The 22,187-nt window shown below is 41.1% G+C and overlaps 1 pseudogene; it reads left to right on the top strand.

The window, feature by feature from the left end:
• The first annotated feature begins 4,148 nt into the window (after positions 1-4,148).
• Positions 4,149-21,689, top strand: LOC123142352 (wall-associated receptor kinase 3-like; annotated as a pseudogene).
• The last annotated feature ends 498 nt before the right edge of the window (positions 21,690-22,187 follow it).

Raw genomic sequence — 22,187 nt, 5'->3', positions numbered from 1 at the left:
TGTAACGCCCCGTACACACCCGCCGGTTACTGGCCGTTACTCCTTGCGGGATCTAGACTGGCCCCACAGATCACCATTAGTCTTTCCTACGCACTTTGTCCTCACTCTTTTGCACCTGGGACCAACTTCCCAGTCAATCACCCATCCTGAAATTACTTCAAGCTCATCACGCTTAATTTTGGAGCTTTTCCCGAATGGGCTCCCAAAGAAAGGAATTCCTTGGTGATATATGTAGTCTATCATCCCTATTAAACCAGACTCTCACAGTAGGAGCCTAAGGGGATCTAGTCAGACACTACATGCATTCTTACCCAGGTTTAGCACAACCCCCCCCCCCCCCCCCCCGACCCCGAGATGGGTGAAAACCCTACGTCCTCCTCTGAGTGTATATTTATATGATGCTTTACAAAATATAAGAATGTATATTGCATATACAGAGCTAAGTGTTGTAATGCTAGAGAAAGTTTCCCGATCTCCTTGGGTATGTAGGACCGACTTATATGGTAGGTGGAAGGTATATTTGTGTAGGAGCTTGGTGAGGAGAGATGTATCGGTTACCTACATCATGTGGAGGGAGATGGGAAATAGATAGCTGAGTCAAGTACGTGGAGGAACAACGGTTTAGTGGTTGGTGCCACCGCTAGGTAGGCTTGGGAAGAGCAATATGTTTTTTAATGGTAAGTAGTTGATGAGCATGTTTCATTTGAGGTCCAATGAGGATGAAAAAATTAGCAAGCAGGGTACCACGCGGTGAACCCTAAAGGTTCGTCTTGCCCCTTTCCCCCACTTTGTCACCCGCGACGATGGCTAGAGTGAGAACATGGTTGTATATACCAGATATAGGGCTAGCCTAGGGTTTGTGTTTGACGTCTTCGTCGATATGTTGGAGTCAAGATTCACCCCCACACTCCTGACTGGCACCCAGACATGGCCTCCTTGCCAGCTGTCCATGGTGGATGGACATCAGTGGTGGAGGATGTGGCAGAAGTTTGGCAAATTAGCTTGCTTATTTCCTTGATCTGAATCACTTGAGCATCCTATTGTCTTGCTCTTTGCCTTCATGGAGATGTGGAAGGGGAAAAGAGGGATGTGCACTACTAGGGAAAACATAGTTGCAGCGTGGGCTAAAGGCCTAGTAGTAGCCCCCCCCCCCCCCCCCCCCCCCGCGCGCTACTGCAAGGGCGGTACAGCTAGGTTTTAGGATCAGGTGTATCCAAGGGTTCATGAACTGGAATTGGTAAACTCATTTATTCTTCCCTTTCTTTGATCTCCACCGCCGAAGGTACAACAATCGAGATCTCTGGCAACCTTTTGGGGCGGCTAGAATGGTACACTAGGCACTAAAGTTTCACCGGTAATTCCCAACGCCCCCTTCATCAACCTCCAATTGGAGGTCCTTCCTCATCGCCCAGAGATGGTAAGGCCATGGTGTGAGAAGGTGGCAGATGCTTCTCCGAAGAGGTCTCTAGATGCCCCATAACTTGAATGATTTTCTATATTTTGCTCAAGGTCCTGTGTCAAAAGGCGAGAACATGGATGTAATTTTGTTCTTTCAAGTCCTTGCATTCATGTATCACTTTTGGTAGACATGTTAGTTTTGGGGCCTCCGGATTCCTTCCAGAATGTAAGTGTATCATAAAAAAAACATTTAGTCATTATTCTTTCGGGTAACTCCGCCTATGTCTTCTAGGCATAGCCGGTCCCAAGCCCGGGTAAAGGAGGAGGGTTGTGATAGGCTTGGCGAGCCAACGTAAAAACTAGCCAGTCCCATAGGTATGAAACCCATTTGAGCGAGAGTAGTACTAGGATGGGTGACCTCCTAGGAAGTCCTCGTGAAAGGGTTTCATATCTAAGGGTTGTGATAGGCTTGGCGAGCCAACGTAAAAACTAGCCAGTCTTTTGGGTATGAAACCTATTTGGGCGAGAGTAGTACTAGGATGGGTGACCTCCTGGGAAGTCATCGTGAAAGGGTTTCATATCTAGCCTACCCCAACTTGTTTGGGATAAAAGGCTTCGTAAGTAAGTAAGTCATTATTCTTTCGGGTACAACTATGTATCTACTACACTTTTGCATAATTATTAAACCTTCATTTGGTTCGCAACCAACACACTTAGGCAAATGTTTGGCAGAAACATTTAGATTGTCTCTGAGGACAAGAGGCCACATGTCCTTCGCCTCCATGAGGTTCTATGCCATCCAGGTGTTGCTAACCCTCAAGTATCTACACATGATCGTCATTGAGTACCATGGCCTCAAGCCAACGACGGCGGCAACATCATCGACTGGTTCGCCCGAGGGGTTGGGGCATGAGGAGGTTCTAGGGGGCATGTCTAGGGAGGAAAGGGACAAGGGCTAAGTGGCCGACACAGAAGAATAGATGTGGAGAACAATGAGAGAGAGAGAGAGAGAGAGAGAGAGAGAGAGAGAGAGAGAGAGAGAGAGAGAGAGAGAGAGAGAGAGAGAGAGAGAGAGAGAGAGAGAGAGAGAGAGAGATTGGGTTAGAAGATTGATATGACATGTCGGCCAGTGCAGTCATTGAGAGCGACGACTGATCCTAGTTGGGATCGTCCTTCTACAAGTATTCCAAAAAAAGTGTCATTAGTACCGAACTATTAATCTGTTATGGATGTCCATTCTAGAATATATATTTTGTGTTAACATAATATTTGTCTGTGACGGGTTTTCACCACTATTTGGGATAAGCTCTCTTTGTTGTGCGCTTTTGTATTAGAGATAAATCAGTTTGTGGTGTCTTTTGCTTGACTGTTACATGTTGTATGTGTAGCTGTGAATGAGTGTGATGGGCTCTTTGAGTGCTATGGTGAATGTATAAAGAAGGATGATGGATCCTTGACGTGCCGGTGCCCCCCAGGAACCATTGGTAACTACGCGATACCCGGTGGCTGCCATGCTATTGTCGCTGACACAGGTGAGTAACTTAATTCTGGAGGTTTTTTCTATGTCGACCTTCTTCTTTTTTAATTGTTCATGCAATAAAATTTGGCGGGTGCTTTAATGTGATCATTGATTGATACGTTCTCCATGACACAACTGACTGCACGGTCTGTATAGAGCATTTCCTTCCGAAAACTGCCAATGGTGCACCCGTTTCAAAAAACACACATTTTTTACAATGCAATTTCTTTTGAAATTTCTTGTAAACACATACACACATGTATAATACGTAAGTGTAAAATTCAAAACATTTTACTGTCACACATGGCGTACAAAAGAACAAATATGTATTTTCGAATGGGCTGCTTTTTGTTTGTTTTGGGCCAGAATTTTGTTTTTCTTTTGTACAGCATACAAATTACATTTTTTTCAAAAGAAAATTTCATGGATCCGTAAAGAACACATAACAGATTTTATAGATTTTTAATTCTTTTTTAACTTCTAAATATGGTTTTTGACTCTTTTTTTCAAAATTCCTTCCACCTATTCTAAGAGGAAGACTACTACTAGTACACCGGATGGTCAAGGGTTCACGTGGTCCTCGAAAGACTATATAAGACTATATAAACATGTATAAACATTTATCTATCTGTTATACGTATCTACTCCCTCTATAAACGACCTAAAAGATTTTATATTAGTTTACAGAGGAAGTATGTATTATACTATTATCAAACAGATGGCAAACAAGACACCACATTAATCTACATAGACTAAAATATCTAATCTATTGATGGTAAATTTTAACGATCTAGATTTAAGACATACATGGTTTACACACAGGGCCGCTCGCTACGAGCCGACCCCCGCGCCGCCCGACGTTGGCGACACGGGGGTAACTCACGCCGCCGCCGGGAGCCCTCCCTCTGCTGCCTCCCCGCGTCGCCGCCCCCAGAGGTTCGGCGGGCGAAGTCGCGCCGGTCCCTGTGATGGTGGCTGTGGGGCAGCCCCCCCGACCCCTCGCGCGTTGGCACCCCCTCCTCCTCGAGATCCATCCTCGGGCGGCGTGGTCCCCTTTGGCGCACCCTCATCCCTGCAGGCCTGGCCCGGCGCGACCTGATCATGGGCATGGTGATTGAGGCGTTGTTTCCTCCCCTATGTACTGCGTCCCCCCCCCTCCTCCCAAAAATTGGATCTCATGCGTGCGGTGCCCCCCTACGGCTGCCCCTCCCCTAGACTGGATCTCGTGCGCATGGCGCCCCTCTCCGGCTGCCCCTCCCATCATCGGTCCGACAGGCGGCGCCGCCTGGAAGCTCACCTCTGCAGCCCCTCCCTCCTCATGGACGTAGCCAACCTTGTTGTTGGTGTTGCGGCTTGCCGACCGGGTGTGTGGACACGGATGATGCGGCCGGCCGCAGACCTGCCTCGTGCAGGTAGCCCTCGTCTCCGGCAGCGCCCACCTCCCTTGCGCCGCGGTGGCGGCTCCGACATGCAACGGTTGAGGCTACGATGGTTGATGTGGTGTTCATGCGGCGCCTCGCAGGACATTGCTCGTTGCTCCGGCCCTAGAGGCTTTTGGACCTGGGTTGTCCAGTGTTTGTGGCTTGCCGGCGTCCTCCCTCGGTGTAGCTCCGGCCCCGGCGAGCCGGTAGCTGCGTCCCTTCCAGCTCTCTCGGCTCATCAGCGTCTTAACCGCTACTGCCCCGGCAACTCGGATCTGCGCTTTCTTCAGTCTTAGCTTGCCGGCTTCACTAGTCGTCATGGCTTCCCCTGCTTCGGTTCTCTCTGCCTCACCGCACCCCGACCCTCTTGCGCCTCCATGCGTTGCCTGGTGCCAGATCCTATGCTGTGTGTCCGGTGGTGCGAGGTGCCACCTTCCAGTGGCGAACACCCCTACAGACTTGGCGGCTCTGGCCAAACAGTGGCTTCCCCATCACATATTCTGATCCAGCGGCTTTGGGATAGCTCAGCATCAGTCTCGGCTTGCCGGTGTTGCCAGCGGCGACGCTCGCGGGTATAATTTTCGTTCTTGGAGGCGCTGCCATGGCCTTCATCTCCGCCCTTCTTCGAGCTCAGGGGAAACAATGGATGGCGGCAACGTCATGGCATCGCTTTCCTTCTTGAAGGCGCTATCCCGTTGCTCGTGGTGTCCCCGGTGCTGGCTTTGGCGATGTTGGACGTCTTGTTGGTTCAATTTGCTTCTCTTGTTCGGGGCTTTGTGGGTTTAGCTGTGTAGATTCCTTTGCTTGGGCCGAGCATCTCATATCTCTCTGCTTTGGGTGCCATGTACACACCTACTTGCGTTCGTGTTGTGTGATGTACCTCTATCTGTACTCGCTCTAACTCCTTCTATCAATGAATAATACGCAAGTTTTGCATATTCACGAAAAAGATTTAAGACATACATAAGTATGTACCAGTAATGAACAGGATCGATTGATTCCTGTTCACGTGCTTATGCACGTCGTGTGCTTTGTGCAACTTGGAGAAGGAGTCCAAGAGACGCACATTCTACTTGCGCTGATTTAGTACAACTCTCATGCATATTAATTGTCGCTGAATTAATATGGATGAGAGAGATTATTTATGAAAGCATGGAGAACTGCATATGTGTAAACAGGGGCAGAGGCTGGATTTGAACACCCGGGGGAGGGGCGAAAAGACAAAATGACCACACAAGATATATAGCACCGCAATATATCAACCGTGAATATAGCATACGTATAATATGTTTGGCAGTAGACAAATCTTCGTTTTATAAGAATTTGTAGTTTGCAAACCGCATGTAAATACTGGTATAACTTCATACGTTAGTGCTTCTATCAGATAATCAGGTACACGCTAATACCTATTTGATCTTCTTGGCCGCTAGAATTGTGACGGGCGCTAGAATCGGTGGCATTGCACCGATGCTGATGGCCAGCCGACAGTCCGTCAGGATCAACAGAGCGTGGAAAGAGAAGCGGCTAGCACCGGATGCCCCACGACCATTGTCCTGGTGTTTTGCTGATGGCGAGTGAACGAGGAGATCGGCAGTACGTGGCGGACGCCCTAGGTAGAGGAGTTCAATCTCTTTTTAGGGTTGGAGGGGAGCTTTTTTTAGGGTTGGAGAGGAGTTCGATATACACTAGCGAATGGACCGTCTATACACACCTTCATGATTACGATAGCCTAATTAAGTTTGAAGAGATGGGCTGTTAATCTTTACTAGTAAGCTTGCACATGCAACGCACGTCTCGGCTAATGCTCTTCTCAAAGATACATCTATTCCCAATCAAATATAGTTGTTGATGGTAGTGTAAGAAAATGACACACACAAAAAGAGTCAAGGTAACGTTCATCATGTAGGCTCTAAACCATCTTTTCAAGCCCTTACATCTAGCGAGAATTAGGTTTAAGGTTGTTGAATTTCATTTTTTTCATAACTTATCTCCATATAAACAGAGATCCTTGATGGTGCTTTCAAAAACTCCCAACATTCTGGTTGATCACAAACTACATAAAATAGATATGTGTGAACACCATGTATTTTGGGATAAATGTTGCAACTTGCAAATTGAAAGTTATACTTTTCCTCCCCGAGAGAATTTACAAAGGTATGCTTAGCAAGGGATCAATATTTGATTCTGTCAGATGGGAAGAAAGCACTCATACATTTTCAAGGCAATATTAATTCCAATCAAATGTCATGCATGGCTTCTTCTACCCAAGAGATGAATTTATCCAGATAATCTTGTAGACCATCCATCACTTTGTTTTGCCTGCAATTGCAATTCCAGTATGTATACCATTCAACAGGGTGCATATGCCCAGAAAAAGAAGTAAACAAGACAAGTTGGCAGGTGTACATTACTAACTGAAAATGATCTTTTATCTATTTTCTTAAAAGATTCCTTTATTGTTGATTCTTCTTGGTAAGTAAAAGTAAGTAGGAAGACAAGATTGTGGTGGAAGGTTTTCTTTCCTTGTCTCTGTCCCTATGGACTGTAGAAGTGATAAAATAGTTTCTTTTCCTTTAAGCACTAACATTTTACTTGAGCACACAAGTGATAATATTTGCATTTAGAATATATAAATATTGACATTGTTTGCTTTGGGCAAAAAGATTGTTAAGTATTGGTTGAGCCACGATATGAGTATTCATTCATATGGTTCGACGAATGATACAAGCAAAAAAATATCATTAATTGATGATCGGACTTCTTGGATTGAGGTTAGCTTGAAAAAAAATCAAGAGCACTCATTATTTACTATTTTGCAAAAAAAATGTTCTCACTTAATGAGAGCAATCTCCATTTTTGCTCTCTAAGTGCTAAAAAGCCATGAGACATGTGTGAATGAAAAATAAACATACATAGTAGATATAAACTTTAGCCCTTGGATATGTTTGTTCACTTATATGATCACAATAAGTAAACGTATCTTGTTGTCCATAATTAAAGCAAAACATATCATGTTCTGAAGTACATGCTAATTATGAAATAAATGCCAATTATGTCATCTGATACGCTAAGCCCACAAGCAAAGATAAATGGAATGACATGCCATGAGATCTCTAGCCAGGTTCTCTTTTTAATACCCGGAAGAAGAATCTGGCTGGTCTCTTTCAATTGTGCCTCCAACTTTGTTCTGTGATAGCGATGTGGAGTTTGGACCAGATTCCTTGGGAGCATAAGAGAAGTCGTGAAGAAATGATCTTTACCTATGCTGTAGTTCGAACATGGTCCTATTGATCAGTTCTAAGATGTAGCCCTGCTACTTGGTGTTGCTGCCTAAAAGGACACCTAAAATGATCATCGAGAACATTCTATTGATCCTTCTATTTTCTAGAATGACATCAAGAAGTAACTTCCTGGAATGGTATGATAGTTGTAGTACTTAGGAATCTATTATCCTTTTCATTTTCTAGGCATATATTTTATCGCGTACAGCCTAATCCTTCTGTTTTCTGTACAAGAAAACTGAATTCCAGTTTGAATCAGATTTATCATCATATTCCAATAGTAAAAATTAATTTTGAACAAGCAGTAGAAAAGCAAGCACATCTAAAAGGTATTTTCGAAATAGCATGACCAGAAACCTTGTACACACAGACATCATAAACCTTGCAAATTGCAGTACAACCATAATATTAACATCATTTATGATTTCCAAAAATTACCAAAAAGGAAACCTACTTGTTTATCTTCATAACATAAAAAGGAGATATTGGAGCAATGATCATGGTGCCCAGCTGCGACGTATCTGCATTGTTGTCTGTTGTCCCATCTATGACCTCTAAGTTAATACCTATTTGATCTTCTTGGCCGCTAGAATTGTGACGGGCGCTAGAATCGGTGGCGTCGCACCGATGCTGATGGCCAGCCGGCAGTCCGTCAGGATCAACAGAGCGTGGAAGGAGAAGCGGCTAGCACCGGATGCCCCACGACCATTGTCCTGGTCTTTTGCTGATGGCGAGTGAACGAGGAGATCGGCAGTAGGTGGCGGACGCCCTAGGTAGAGGAGTTCAATCTCTTTTTAGGGTTGGAGGGGAGTTTTTTTTAGGGTTGGAGAGGAGTTCGATATACACTAGAGAACGGAACTTCTATACACACCTTCACGATTACGATGGCCTAATTAACGAAATCACTTGTTGCAAAGAACACTCCATCTTCCCAGGTCACGACAAGTGGCGCAAATGCAGCGCGCCACTTGTCGCAACCTGGGAGATTTCCCTTTTTTTGTAGATCCCTTTATTCAAAACGTTTTATCTCTTAAACCGTGCGTCCAAATCTCAAACCGTTTTCACCATTGGATTCCTCGCGTCGAGATCTTCAAAACTAGATCCCATGTTGATAGGTTTTGACGAACTTTTTTTTCATGAAAAAAACCGGACGAAAAAAACCGGACGAAAAAACCAAACCGGGAGCAAGGTTTTTTTCCCTTTCCGAAAGAGGCACGCCCGTGCCTCTCGCGAAATCACAACGCTGCCTCTCGCAGAAGCAAAACCGTGACTCTCGTGGAAGGAAAAAAACAAAAAACGCATTTTTTCCCTTTCCGAACGAGGCACGCCCGTGACTCTCGTGGAAGGAAAAAAAACAGAAAACGCGTTTTTTCCCTTTCCGAACGAGGCACGCCCGTGACTCGCGAAAGCACAACCGTTCCTCTGATAAAAGCAAAATCGTGACTCTCGCGAAAGAAAAAAAACAGAAAACGCGTATTTTTTTCCTTTCCGAGAGGCACGGCCGTGACCCTCGCGAAAGCACAACCGTGCCTCTCGCGGAAGCAAAACCGTGACTCCCGCGAAAGGAAAAAAACAGAAAACGAGTTTCGTTTTTCCCTTTCCGAGAGGCACGGCTGTGACTCTCGCGAAAGCACAACCGTGCCTCTCGCGGAAGTAAAACTGTGACTGTCGCGAAGAAAAAAAAACAGAAAACGCGTTTTTTTTCTTTTCCGAAAGGCACGGCCGTGACTCTCGCTAAAGCACAACCGTGCCTCTCGCGGAAGAAAACCGTGACTTTTCGCGAAAGGAAAAAAAAGAAAACAGGTTTTTTCGCGCAAAAAAAAAAATTCAAAAATTTTTTTGGTCGAAAAACTAAGGAAGACCGGGGGAAAACCAAAACGTCGAAAAAACCCGTTTAAAAAGCCGAAAACGCGTGCGGAAAAATAAAAAAACAAAATCTAAAGGGAGCGTTCAGAGCGCGACACGTGGCGAATGGCTGAGAGCGCGCCAAGTGGCGCTGATCGTTGCGAGGCTCCCAAGGAGCGCTCGTTAACTAGTTGCTCTCCCTAATTAAGTTTGGAGAGATGGGCTGTTAATCTTTATGGGCTTCTTTGCCATGCGCACGGCCTAGCCTACACGCCAGCCTATCGAGAGATTAGTTATATAAATTGTGCTTTTCTCAAAAAAAAAGTTATATAAATTGTGCACGTGAGTGTAGAAAAAACAAATAAAATTTAATAATTTAGCATATTGTTTTTGCACTATATATAGTGTTATTCCAAGGGCAAGTGTAAAATGCTTATTCTACATCCCTAGTGACGCTATATACAAAATCTAGTAAAAGAATGCATAAAATGTAGTAATTCTATTTATTTTTTTACTATCTAAGTTGGTAATTTACTACATTCTTAAAAAAATTACTATATTTTGTATACTATGTTATTATATTTTGTATATACCGTTACTAGAGGTGCAGAATAGAATAAGATATTCTACACTCACGTGTAGCTTAGCATATTTTATGACTACGTGGCAAATAATAAATTGAGTAATATAAGAACATGTGGAACAATGTAGATGCATCACATCACATTAAATAAATATTCTGAACATTATACGGTAGTTCAGTGCTTATGTTGACTATGTGTATCAAATTCAAGGGATAAACATGCATCATAATAAGATGTTCACTCCAACATTTACTTACCTATCAACAATATACCACCAAAGCATAATTTGAGAGAAAACGTATAATACATGAGATATTTATTGAGAGTAAATAATGCTATTTTCACATGGATTTATTCTTAATACTATAACTTTACTAGTTATTCAAATGTACAAAATATTTGATAAAATAAATATGAACACCTACAATGGTATCCATAACAATATTTGAAAATCTAACCGCGCGCAAATGCAGGGTCACCTTGCTAGTTATATTATTAAAACAAAAGGCTACCAAAGCCATCACCTTCATTCACATATATGTTCCATCGATTCAGATTATAATGGTTGAGATGAAAAGATATAAATGTACGTAAAATAATGTCATGTACGACTTTAGGATCGGGCACGTGCCAAAATATAACCATATAAATACGAAAACACTAACGCCCACACGTGTGGGCGTTAGCCAACTCGCCCACACGCCTCCATCGCCGTCCAGCGCTTTTTGCACGAATCTTGCCATGAAAAGACTGAATGTCGCGCCCGCACGCCACGCATCACTTCTGTTTCCCATCTCCTACGACTGCCCATTCTCCCACTCTCCCACACCCAAGCTGTCATTTGCCATGTCTTTTGAGGGGTACATGGCAACTGCCCTATTTGTGATTGTAAACAGATGGCAACTCTCTTTCACCTGAACATGTTATTGTTGCCACGTCTGTTTGTAGCGCTACATGGCAACTGTCTAGTGTTAGTAGGTGGCAACTCCTAAAGATACCACCATCGCCCACATGCCCGTCTCCTCTCCCACACACCAAAAGCTATCAGTTGCCATGTGTTTTTGCAGGATACATGGCAACTGCCTCTAGCGTGCTTGTAAGCAGACGACAACTCTCTCTTTACCCGGAACATGTTTTTTGCCATGTTTTTTTAGTGCTACATGGCAACTGTCCAGTGTTAGTAGGTGGCAATTCGTAAAGTTTTTCAAATCATGGTAACTGTAGTAGACCAAACCATACATGGCAACAGCTGTAGTTGCCCAAAAATGGCCTCCGGCACTTTGACCTAAGATGGCAACTGCAGTTGAGCAACCATGGCAACTGTAGTTGTCCGACATGGCAACTGTAGTTCAGCAACATGGCAACTGTAGTTCAGCAACATGGCAACTGAAGAGGGTCCGGACCATGGCAATCGCGACGGGACGCGTGGTTACTGACACGCGGGGCGTGTGACACACGGGGCGTGTGGCTCGCAGGCGGGGAGGGGCGGCGGCCGAGACGAGTCGTGCGGGCCGCGTGCTCGCTCGCCCTTACGTGCTCGTGCGGGGCGATCGCGCTGCACCGGACGTGCGGTCTGTGGCTGCGCGCGCCCGGATGCGGTCGTGCGGGCGGGGTCGTCTTCGTGTCACACAGGGCGTGTGGCACAACCAGCCGATACATCATACGTGTGGCAGTTATCGACGTCCTATAAATAATATCATGTCGGATACAAGCACACTAAACTAATCGGAGGATGTGTTCGTACCCCACACGGACCTATCAAACACAGTTCCGGCCCAAGAGGAAACAAAAAAGGAGTAAGGAAGGTTAATTTGTTGCGCTAAAAGCGGCCACAACAATACGACCTGGGCTGAGTATTAGGCACATCCAACAGTATAAATATCGTAAACGCTGAGAAAGTAAATATGCTTAGCATGCTGCAAATCATGTTGATTTTTTTTTAAATTACTTTGTTTGAATTAAGAAAAATGTGACAAAAACTTCTAACATTTATATTAGAAATAACCTTACCATAAGTTGGTAACACACATCTTTTGCTGTGAGTAGTATACATAAAAATATATGTGGATCTGTCATGTAAAACTAACACCATTTTATCTACCACGTCTTATTGACATTATACATCCATGTATAAATTTATATACCAACACATTTTTTACAAAAAATTGGCAAAGCTATGCATCGAGGTCATTTCAAAATCTGAAGTGAAAAATGAAACAATATATAGGAAATATAAAATAAGAGGCAACCAAGCTACCACATTCGTCCACATATTCTAAAAACATATGATCTTAGATTATCAGTTGAGATTAAATGTTTTTTCTGCGATGGGAGATTAAATGTTATAAAAGTTTTCTAGCGGGTATAAAAGTTACGTAAAATAATATCAGATACGACTTTAGAATCTGACATGTACCAAGATATAACCACAAATAACATCCTATCGGAGGAAACATGACTAATCTTAAATGCGGATGGTGAGACTAGAAATTTGACTGAGCGCCAATTGAAAAACAGTCAATGGAAATTTTCACAAAGTATATGCGTCAACCAATCCTCCACATGCATGTTTTTCATTTCCTGAAATTTCGTGAAACTTCTACGTATGATTTTTATTATGTTACCCAATTAATGGTAAAATTCTACATATGATTTTTATTATGTTACCCAATTAATGGTACACGTACTCCCCTATTGAAACTTGGAATGTTTTATTTCAAAATGATTATTTTGCCACTCTTCTGAACAACAGCTAGCTGCATAACATCCTGCGGGGGAGTAACCGTGCCGTACCCATTTGGCATGGGGCCATCCACCAACTGCTACCTGCCGGGGTTCGACCTCACCTGCAACAAGCCATCACCCCCCACAGTTGCTGCTCGGCAACACTGAGTTCCAAGTTGTCAATATCTCCCTTGCCAACTCCACGATGCGTGTCACCCGAACCGACGCCCTTATAAGCGCTGGGACCAACATGGGGGCCACCTGGCCCTGGTCGTTCGGAGGCCAACCGTTCGACGATTCCTTCTTTTTTTTCGCTGGAGAAGCACCTTACTCGCTTTCCACTAGGAACGAGCTCGTGGTCACGGGGTGCAACGCGCAGGCGACGCTTCTCGGTCGTGGCAACCCGGCAATTATGAGCGGCTGCGCATCCTTCTGCTCCAACAACGACACCGGCAGTAGCAACGGAGTTGGCGGAGGCAGTGGCGGCAAGTACTGCCACGGCATGGGCTGCTGCCAAGCACCTATCTCTGAGTCCCTGGACGGAATGCCCAAGGAGTTGATCTTCAAATGGTTCGACACCACCAAACTCCAGGACCTGCTTCCGTTGCCCGGGTACTCCATCGCCGAGCAGGGTTGGTTTGAGGAGCAGGGCAATCTGATCATGCAGAAGGGTCTGGACGAAACTCCCCTGAACCTGAAGGTTCCCATTCTTCTCGGGTGGGAGGTCTTGCATAATGGCTCATCAGGCAACGCCAGGTCACGTCGGGATTGCCCTGGGGAGCTAGCTCGCGACCTCTGCAAGAGCGAGCACAGCCAGTGCAAACGTGGGAACAGAGGCCATACATGTAAGTGCAACGACGGCTACCACGGCAAAGGTACTTCCTTGGATTGGATGCACGCCGTTAATTTGTCTTTATTGTTCCCCTCTGCCTATATATTTGGAAACAATAATAAACTGAATTTATTTATCTTATTACTTCTTCTGTCCAGGTGGCCTCGCCAAATACTTTCGAGGTGAGCATGCTTGCTGCAACTTTAATTTGGGACGACTTTTCCTACCTACACAAATACGGTCTATATTCTGGTATTCTGATTATTACTTGCATTTGCTTGTTCTCATATTGATGTGCTAGCTGCCAATATTTTCGTTCACCCAATCATATCGTTTGTTAGTAAAGGTATATCTAAGGTACCACCTCTCATAGCACTTCAAAAAAAAAATGTGCTGATTTTTTTTGCTAGGTTCGAACCTTTATTTTAGCTTTGAGCCTTTACATGAACGCACCTAAATAGATCATACTCGCCCATTGGATTTACAAAATTATATCTAAACCGGCTGCATTCGTTAGATCTTCATAATTGTCTAAACATATAATAACCCTTAGAGTTACATAACTGTACCGCAACACATTGTATCCACGATAGGTCTATACACCTGCATCTAAATAGATCGTACCCGTTAAATCGACATACTCACACCTAAACAGGCCACATCCGTCAAATCCTCATACTTGTATATAAATGTGTCATCGAAGTTGGATCTGAATAACTATTATAACAAACACTAAATATGCTAGAACTTCATAATATATATTTAAAAAAGCTTATAACTGATAAATTTGATATAAAAACCAGAATCGACAGATCACAGTGGCACATCAACATATGTCGCACAACAAAGATTTATTACACATGTTAATTATTATTATAAGTTTAATTGTAAAGAACAAGTGCATGTTATGTCTCATTCAAACATGTTAGTTCTGACCACTTACACAAACACTAATCTAATACAATGGAGAGATACACAAGTGTATACATATATATTCTTCTTACTATGTAACTAAAAGTAGAATCTAGGGTTGTTTACACACCAAGTTTATCCTCATTACCAAATTAGTGTTATATCCTCATTACCAAATTAATGTTATATTTATATTTTGATTAATAATAATCATGATATTTACAGAAACATACATAAGTTTTACATAGTTATACCTAAATAAATTACATATGTTAGACCTTCATAATTAATTAATTATACTAAACATATCATAACTATTAGATTTACATAACCGCGCCAAAATAGAACATATCCACCCATGGGTATGCATAATTGTATCTATATTCATGATTCCGTTAGATCTTCATAATTGTATCTAAGTAGATCATAAGTGTCATATCTAAATAACCATTCCAAAATGACTACATACACTGGATCTTCATAACAATGTATCTTAACAAATTATAAGTGATAGATCTTCATAGAGAAAACACAATCGATAGATCATCAACATATCTCGTACAAAAAAACAAACACCTTAAATATTAGTTTAACTATAAAGGACAAGTACATGGTATCCTCTCGCTTAAAAATATTAATAATCTGACCACATACACCAATACTAATCTAAAGCAATAACAGATACATGAGTGGATATTGAAAATTTATACTCAACTAAAATATTCTTCGCATCATGTGACACTAGAAGCACAATACGGGATATTTTTGGAGGTACAAACTTTATCCACATCATCAAAATTACTTCGACCGTTGTATTTGTTATTTAATAGATCAGATCCATCAATTTTTCATAAACATACGTAAAGAAATCATACTCACTGGATTTATCTAATTGTAAAAAAAAAACTACTATTAGATCTTCGCAATATACAAACTAGATCACACCGTTAGATTTACATAACCACAACAAAGCATATTGTATCCACTAGATTTAACTGTGTATAAATAGATCCTACCCGTTAGATTTACATAATCGCACCTAAATAGATCACATTCGTTTGATCTTCATAATTGTACCTAAATAGATCATGATAATTAGATCTTCAAGATCATTCTAAGAAGATTTCATACTTCAGATCTTCATAACTATACCTAAACAAATTATAACTGCCATATCTTTATATAAAAAGAGAAAATCGATAGACCATCATAATTACACATCAATAGATCTTGCACAATAATTTTTAGCACATGTATTAATTATAGATTTAACGGTAAACAAGAACTATAGCATGTTACCTCTCACTTAAACATGTTAGTTATGACTACATACACCAATGCTAATCTAACGCGTTAGATAAATAGGCAAGCAAACATAGAAAAGTTATTGTGAATTCAAATATATTTTTATCATGATACAAAATATAACCGGTAGATCTTCATATCTCAAAGAACACAACTAGCATATCATCATTGTCATAGTTAAATAGATTTTGCACATAGAAAATCGGTAATCTTGGTAATTAATAGTTTAACTATAAACGAAAAGTACAAGTTACATTACTCTAAGAGAAGTACATGTCACTTCTCATTTAAGCATGTTAGTCCTTACCACATAGACCAATGCTAATATAATGCAACATATAGTGAAACCCGACAGAAAAGTCATGGTGAATTAAAATGTTATTCTTATCATCTTATGCTCCATAGATAGTTGATACAGCTGGCAACGTAGAAAGAAAAGGTTTGGATGATCATAAGAAATGATGGAGGAATAATTAGGAACCAACATAAGCATCCACGGAGAAGTACATGAATATCCCTAGAACCGAAGGCTCAATGGCATGATAGTCGTTTATTTATTTATTTTTCTGAAAAGATAGTTACAATTGTATATGCAAGCAAGAAATAGTAGTGGAGGTTGGGTAGGAACTAATTGGATTACTCTATATACCCATGCATAAACTGACAAAGAGGCATAGGGATGCATAAATATATGAGAGCATGCAACAATCAATCTAGGGGGCATGGGGAATGTATCTCGTGCACCCATTCTTGAGGGCTACTAGTGCACCAGATGTCGTAGCACATTTTAACATGTTGGCAAAAATCTGGGGAAAAAATCTAGAACATTGATACAACATCTATGTATGTTGTCACGAAATTTTGTATCGAAATTTGAAACACTGTCCGAGATACGAAAATGACCAACTTGACATCAATGTGATAATGAGCCAAATCCTTATGTTTGTACTATTCAGTGTTGAGTTAATATTTTTCTTTTTTGAGCTATGTTTCAACTTTTTTTTAAAACTTGTGACGACATACACTGTTAGCACCAGTGGACCAGATATTCTACTAGGGGCACGAGGGTTGTGGATAGTTTGCTTGGTCTATCTACAACTCAACGCCTAACTAGATAAACATAATATGGAAGAAAAAATATCATTAGATTTACTTTAAATTAATATTTTACAATTATTTTGTGTTATGTATGAACAACATAATCATATGTTAACACACATAAAAAATATCGTCTATTATGTGATGAAAGGATGAATAGGTGTAACATATATATTGCATTAGATACAAATAATTAAAAAAATTGATAGGCTAAACACAAGATGCCCTCACATTTGCGAGGGACACCTTGCTAGTTCATATGAAAGTAAATGCTTCTTCTGGTTAGATGAAAACTGCATCACCAGGTTGCCATGAAATATATTTTCATAATATGTCAACAAAATTGCATAACTGTTATATATTAAAAGTGGATGGTCATCAGTTAGACAAATGACACATACATAAATTCCTAAGAAAATGCAATAACATTGAGCCATAAATTTGGTCGACCAAATTAACCACAAACATTAATTCGTACATGCGATGCTCCCAACTTTATTACGGCCCCATCTATCAATCAATCCAGTTGTCATTTTGGATAGTTACATGGCTTTTAACAAACTTCGATCAGACTTCAATAAAAATTAATGATCTAACTTCAATCATCTTTGTGATGTCATTAATATCGCTGGAGTATGACTTCTCGAAACATTGATAGGACTGCCGTGAAGTGACAATGATTTAAATTGGGAAGTTACATAATGTACGATAAAATCCACATCTGATTTTTGTACGGTCAGACAATTGATCATTAGGATGCTTTATCGAGTTGCAATCAATGCTCCCTACCATGCATCATTATAAAATTTGACTTATGTTGTCGTATGTTAAGCATCACTCCATAAATTTCTTACATAGGGTGAGCTCAGTGGTTGACACGCCAATCTAATACCAAAGTCACCCTAGGTAGTTGTGACAAATAAATATGCATCATCGACAATGTGGGTCTTTTTTCCGTGTTGGATGAATATTAGGTTGCCAAACTCCTCAACTAGCCACTCTATCTGCTGGTAGGAAATACCTCCAGATAAGAAATTCAAGCTAATATTTTTCATCACTATTAGTGTCTTCATTAGCATTGCTTTGCTTGCTCTGATCCGACTTTTCCACTTAGCCAACACTACCTTAGTAAAGGAAAATATGCCCATTTCCCGTCGAATAGGAAAGTACCTTGATCATCATACATACGAGACAAATGTGAAAAGGTATGAAAAATAATAGAAGAAATACGAAGTTGGATTTATGCATTTTTCTTTCATGATGCTCGTCATACCATGATCTAGTATGTCCTCATCAATGGGCATGTAATAAGTTGGAACCTCAAAGTACCATAGGATTACTTATCATATATGTATATGATGTTATGCATGCCCTCTTTAGAAGCATTTACGCATGCCCTTGCTTGTCGTAAGTCCCCTCTAGTTTCATACTACCCCCATGATCATCAAGAATGCATGAGATATATTAAATGAAACTACTTGTTGTTCCCATTTTTACAAACTAGTGAAAATCTTCTACTGCAACATGCCTCCTGTATGGGAACAGGTTGGTGTGACAAGCAAAATAGCTACCATGAGAATCAAACTACTGCAGTGCCTAGTAAAATAACTACCATGGCAAACAAACTGTCTTTGTGGCTAGGAAAGTCTTGGCCATGTCATTCGCCCGGGCAAATATAAAATTTGATGTCAATTATGTGCCACATAAATCTCGCAATATGGTCCAGTTACTAGACGTCGTTCCTAATTGGGCTACATATGCTACACTAGGAGTATTCAGAGATAAAATGAATAATAGAAAGCATCAAATGATAATCTTGATTTGCACAAGTATTGTACCTCTCCCAACAACAAAAAACTCACCTTGTTCCAACTATAAGGTTCATAATTTTTCTCCAAAATCCAAGCTTTCTAACTTTGAAAAAAATGTAGTGCATCTACAATACTAAATTAGTATTAATAAATCCACCATAAAATATATTTTCACAACATATTATTTCATATCATTGATATTAATAGTTTTACCGGCAAACTTGGTCAAACATAGAAAACTTTGACTTAGGACAGAACTTATAAGACTTATATTTTGGAAATTTAGGGAGAACACAAAGTAAAATATTTCTTATTGAAGTGGGCATGTAAGTCAACGCCACCACATCATGGCATGCCCGTCATTTTCATTCCTATTGTAAGTGTGTCTGTTGTTGTTCCTAGTGTTGTACCCATCATTGGGACCAGATCCATGTCCAGCGTGCCCACGATCACCTAAGCTGACACCGATGTGCCTATGACCACAATTCCAAGACTAGTACATTCACAAACTAAAATAATTTACCCAGCAAAATGGCCACCACTTCCATGGTGCAACATTGAGACCAAGAAGGCACCGATATCTTGTACGGTTGGACCACTCCCACTTCTTCTGGCGATTTTCCAACGCCCGTGTCAGCCGACACTAAGAACATCATTGGCTTTGTTTGAAGGAAGAATAGTGAACTTAGAATTACCATTCGAAACATGGGCAAAAACTCATAGCTGCAAGACCTGGGCACATCACATCCTTCTTTGAAATTCACAACCTGCAATTTACAATTTGTAGGTATGAATTTTTTCATCCCGCATAGTGTTTCTAATGTGGTGATTTGAGATAATTTCTCATGGAAATTTTTTATAGGCACTGTATAGATAGTTAGATAGGCACTAGAGAGAGAGAGACGATCGATCAAGAGAGGTTTGCATGGTCAATGCATAGGACATGTTGGACTTCGCCCATGAGAGTGCGTGTAGAGAGAGAGAAGATGGATCGGGAGAGGTTTGCATGCTCAATGCATAGGACATGTTGGACTTGGCTCACGAGGAGAAGCAAATGAGCCACCGGAGGTACAGAGAGCGTGTGTAGAGAGAGAGAGAGAGAGAGAGGGGGGAGCCACATTGCATATGGATCGTAGAAATTAAGAAATCCTATTCCTGTGTACAACTCTTACGTAAATCTTATGTAATGTGAGAGTGGGAAATAACTGCCTACAACAGAACATGGAAGTAACCGGCTCAAACTAAACTAGTACATTAGAATTTTTGTAGAATTTTGCACGTAAGAATAGCATTGCTCGTAGAAATTTGCAGGGCTTTGCTATACCTACATAATTTTTTTGTGAACCTTATGTACTAACCAACGTGGGGGTTTAGGATTGGAGTTGGAGGGAGGGAGGGGCCCACCAGGTGAAATTCAGGGGAGGGGGGCTTTAGATTAGTTGTAAGGTTGCCTAGCACATCCATAGGGGCCCTTAATTAGGTGTAGGATTTTCAAATTTTGTATATGCAATGATGAGTTTAACTACCACTGTTAAGTTTACGGCATTTTAGTGCGAAGTTGCGCTCCAGCGCTTCCTCCTTGGTCTCCGTGAAATTTTCTAGCATGACATAAAGTGGGGCAGAGGTTGTGATACTTAACACAACCTTGCATATATGATGAAGTACCTTCTTAGATAAATTTAGGCATGTGTATTACAATGTATGTGCATACACTTGCAAACAAAATGGGTCATAACAAATTTGTACTATTTCAGGTATAAGCATTATTATTGGAGTAGCAAGTGGGGCTGGCCTCATTCTTTTGGTTCTCATTATATACTTCATCTCCTACAAATATAAGCAACAGAGATCGCAAATGTTGAAACAAAAGTTTTTCGAGCAAAATCGTGGGCAATTATTGCAACAATTGGTATCCCAAAGAGCTGACATTGCGGAAAAAATGATCATAACCCTGGAAGAGCTAGAAAAGGCAACAAATAATTTTGATAAAGCTCGTGAGCTTGGTGGTGGTGGGCATGGAACAGTATACAAAGGAATTTTATCAGACCTCCACGTTGTAGCCATCAAGAAACCCAAGATATTGGTTCAAAAGGAGATTGATGAATTTATTAATGAGGTTGCCATCCTATCACAAATCAACCATAGGAATGTAGTAAAACTCTATGGTTGTTGCCTTGAAACAGAAGTCCCAATGTTGGTCTATGAGTTTATATCCAATGGTACTCTTTACGAGCATCTTCATGTTGAAGGACCAAGTTCTTTGCCATGGGACAAAAGGTTACAGATAGCAATTGAAACAGCCAAATCCCTAGCCTATCTTCACTCAACGGCTTTAATTCCTATCATCCACAGAGATATCAAGTCTGCTAATATACTTTTGGATGATACTCTAACAGCTAAGGTAGCAGACTTTGGATCGTCAAGGTACATTCCATTAGACAAATAAGGTTTAACAACAATGGTGCAAGGTACATTAGGATATTTGGATCCTATGTACTTCTACACGGGGCGCCTCACAGAGAAAAGTGATGTTTACAGCTTTGGTGTTATGCTCATAGAACTGATGACTAGAAAGAAGCCATTTTCCTATGTGGATTCTCAAGGCGATGGCCTTGTAGCACATTTTGCTACCTTATTTGCTGAAGGTAGTTTGTTCCAGATATTAGATCCCCAAGTTATGAATGAGGGTGGAAACAGAACTGAAGACATTGCTGCAATTGCAGTAGCTTGTATAGAATTAAGAGGGGAGGAACGTCCAACCATGAGACAAGTGGAATTGAGGCTAGAAGGAGTTCAGTCACATCGGGAGCATGATGAAGCACTAATGGAAGAATTTGATGTGAATGGTACTATGATAAAATCCTTGATAACTAGAGATGGAATAAGTGACCAAGAAGGCCTTACTAGCCAATATAGTACGGAAGAAGGTTGCACAATGTCACAAAGTTATCCATGGTAGTTATGCTTACACGTGAGCTGGACCCCGTGCATTTCCGATAATTTATGTGCATTCAGTTACATCACAGAAGCTATGTGAGCAGTGGCTCATTCATAAGGATTTTGGTTGTCTAGCGTGCCCACCCTAGTTCAATCCTAGGATTGAAAGCTAATGGTTGTATTTTCACACAAGTTCATGTTCGTGCGACTCTAGGTTTTTTTAGCTTTCTATTGTTTTGATTTTCATACTCATTGTAAAATCATGGTCAAATTTGAGTACTCATTGTAGTTATCTACCTAGAGCAAAACTTGTGCTCTCGATTTGTTGCAATGGTGTGTAACTTCCCAATTTTCCAATTTTGGATGTTAATAGATCATTCATATGAATATCATATTTTGATGTATTATTCGATTGTTCAAAATATTCAAATCATTATTCAACTGAAGGAAAATTATGGGGGAGGATATAACATAACTTCTCCCATGTCAAATATAGTTGATAATATTTAGAATATTACTT

This window comes from Triticum aestivum, chromosome 6D (genome assembly GCF_018294505.1).
Source record: "Triticum aestivum cultivar Chinese Spring chromosome 6D, IWGSC CS RefSeq v2.1, whole genome shotgun sequence".
In the NCBI taxonomy this organism is placed as follows: Eukaryota; Viridiplantae; Streptophyta; class Magnoliopsida; order Poales; family Poaceae; genus Triticum; species Triticum aestivum.
This window is presented reverse-complemented; position numbering and strand designations above follow the sequence as displayed.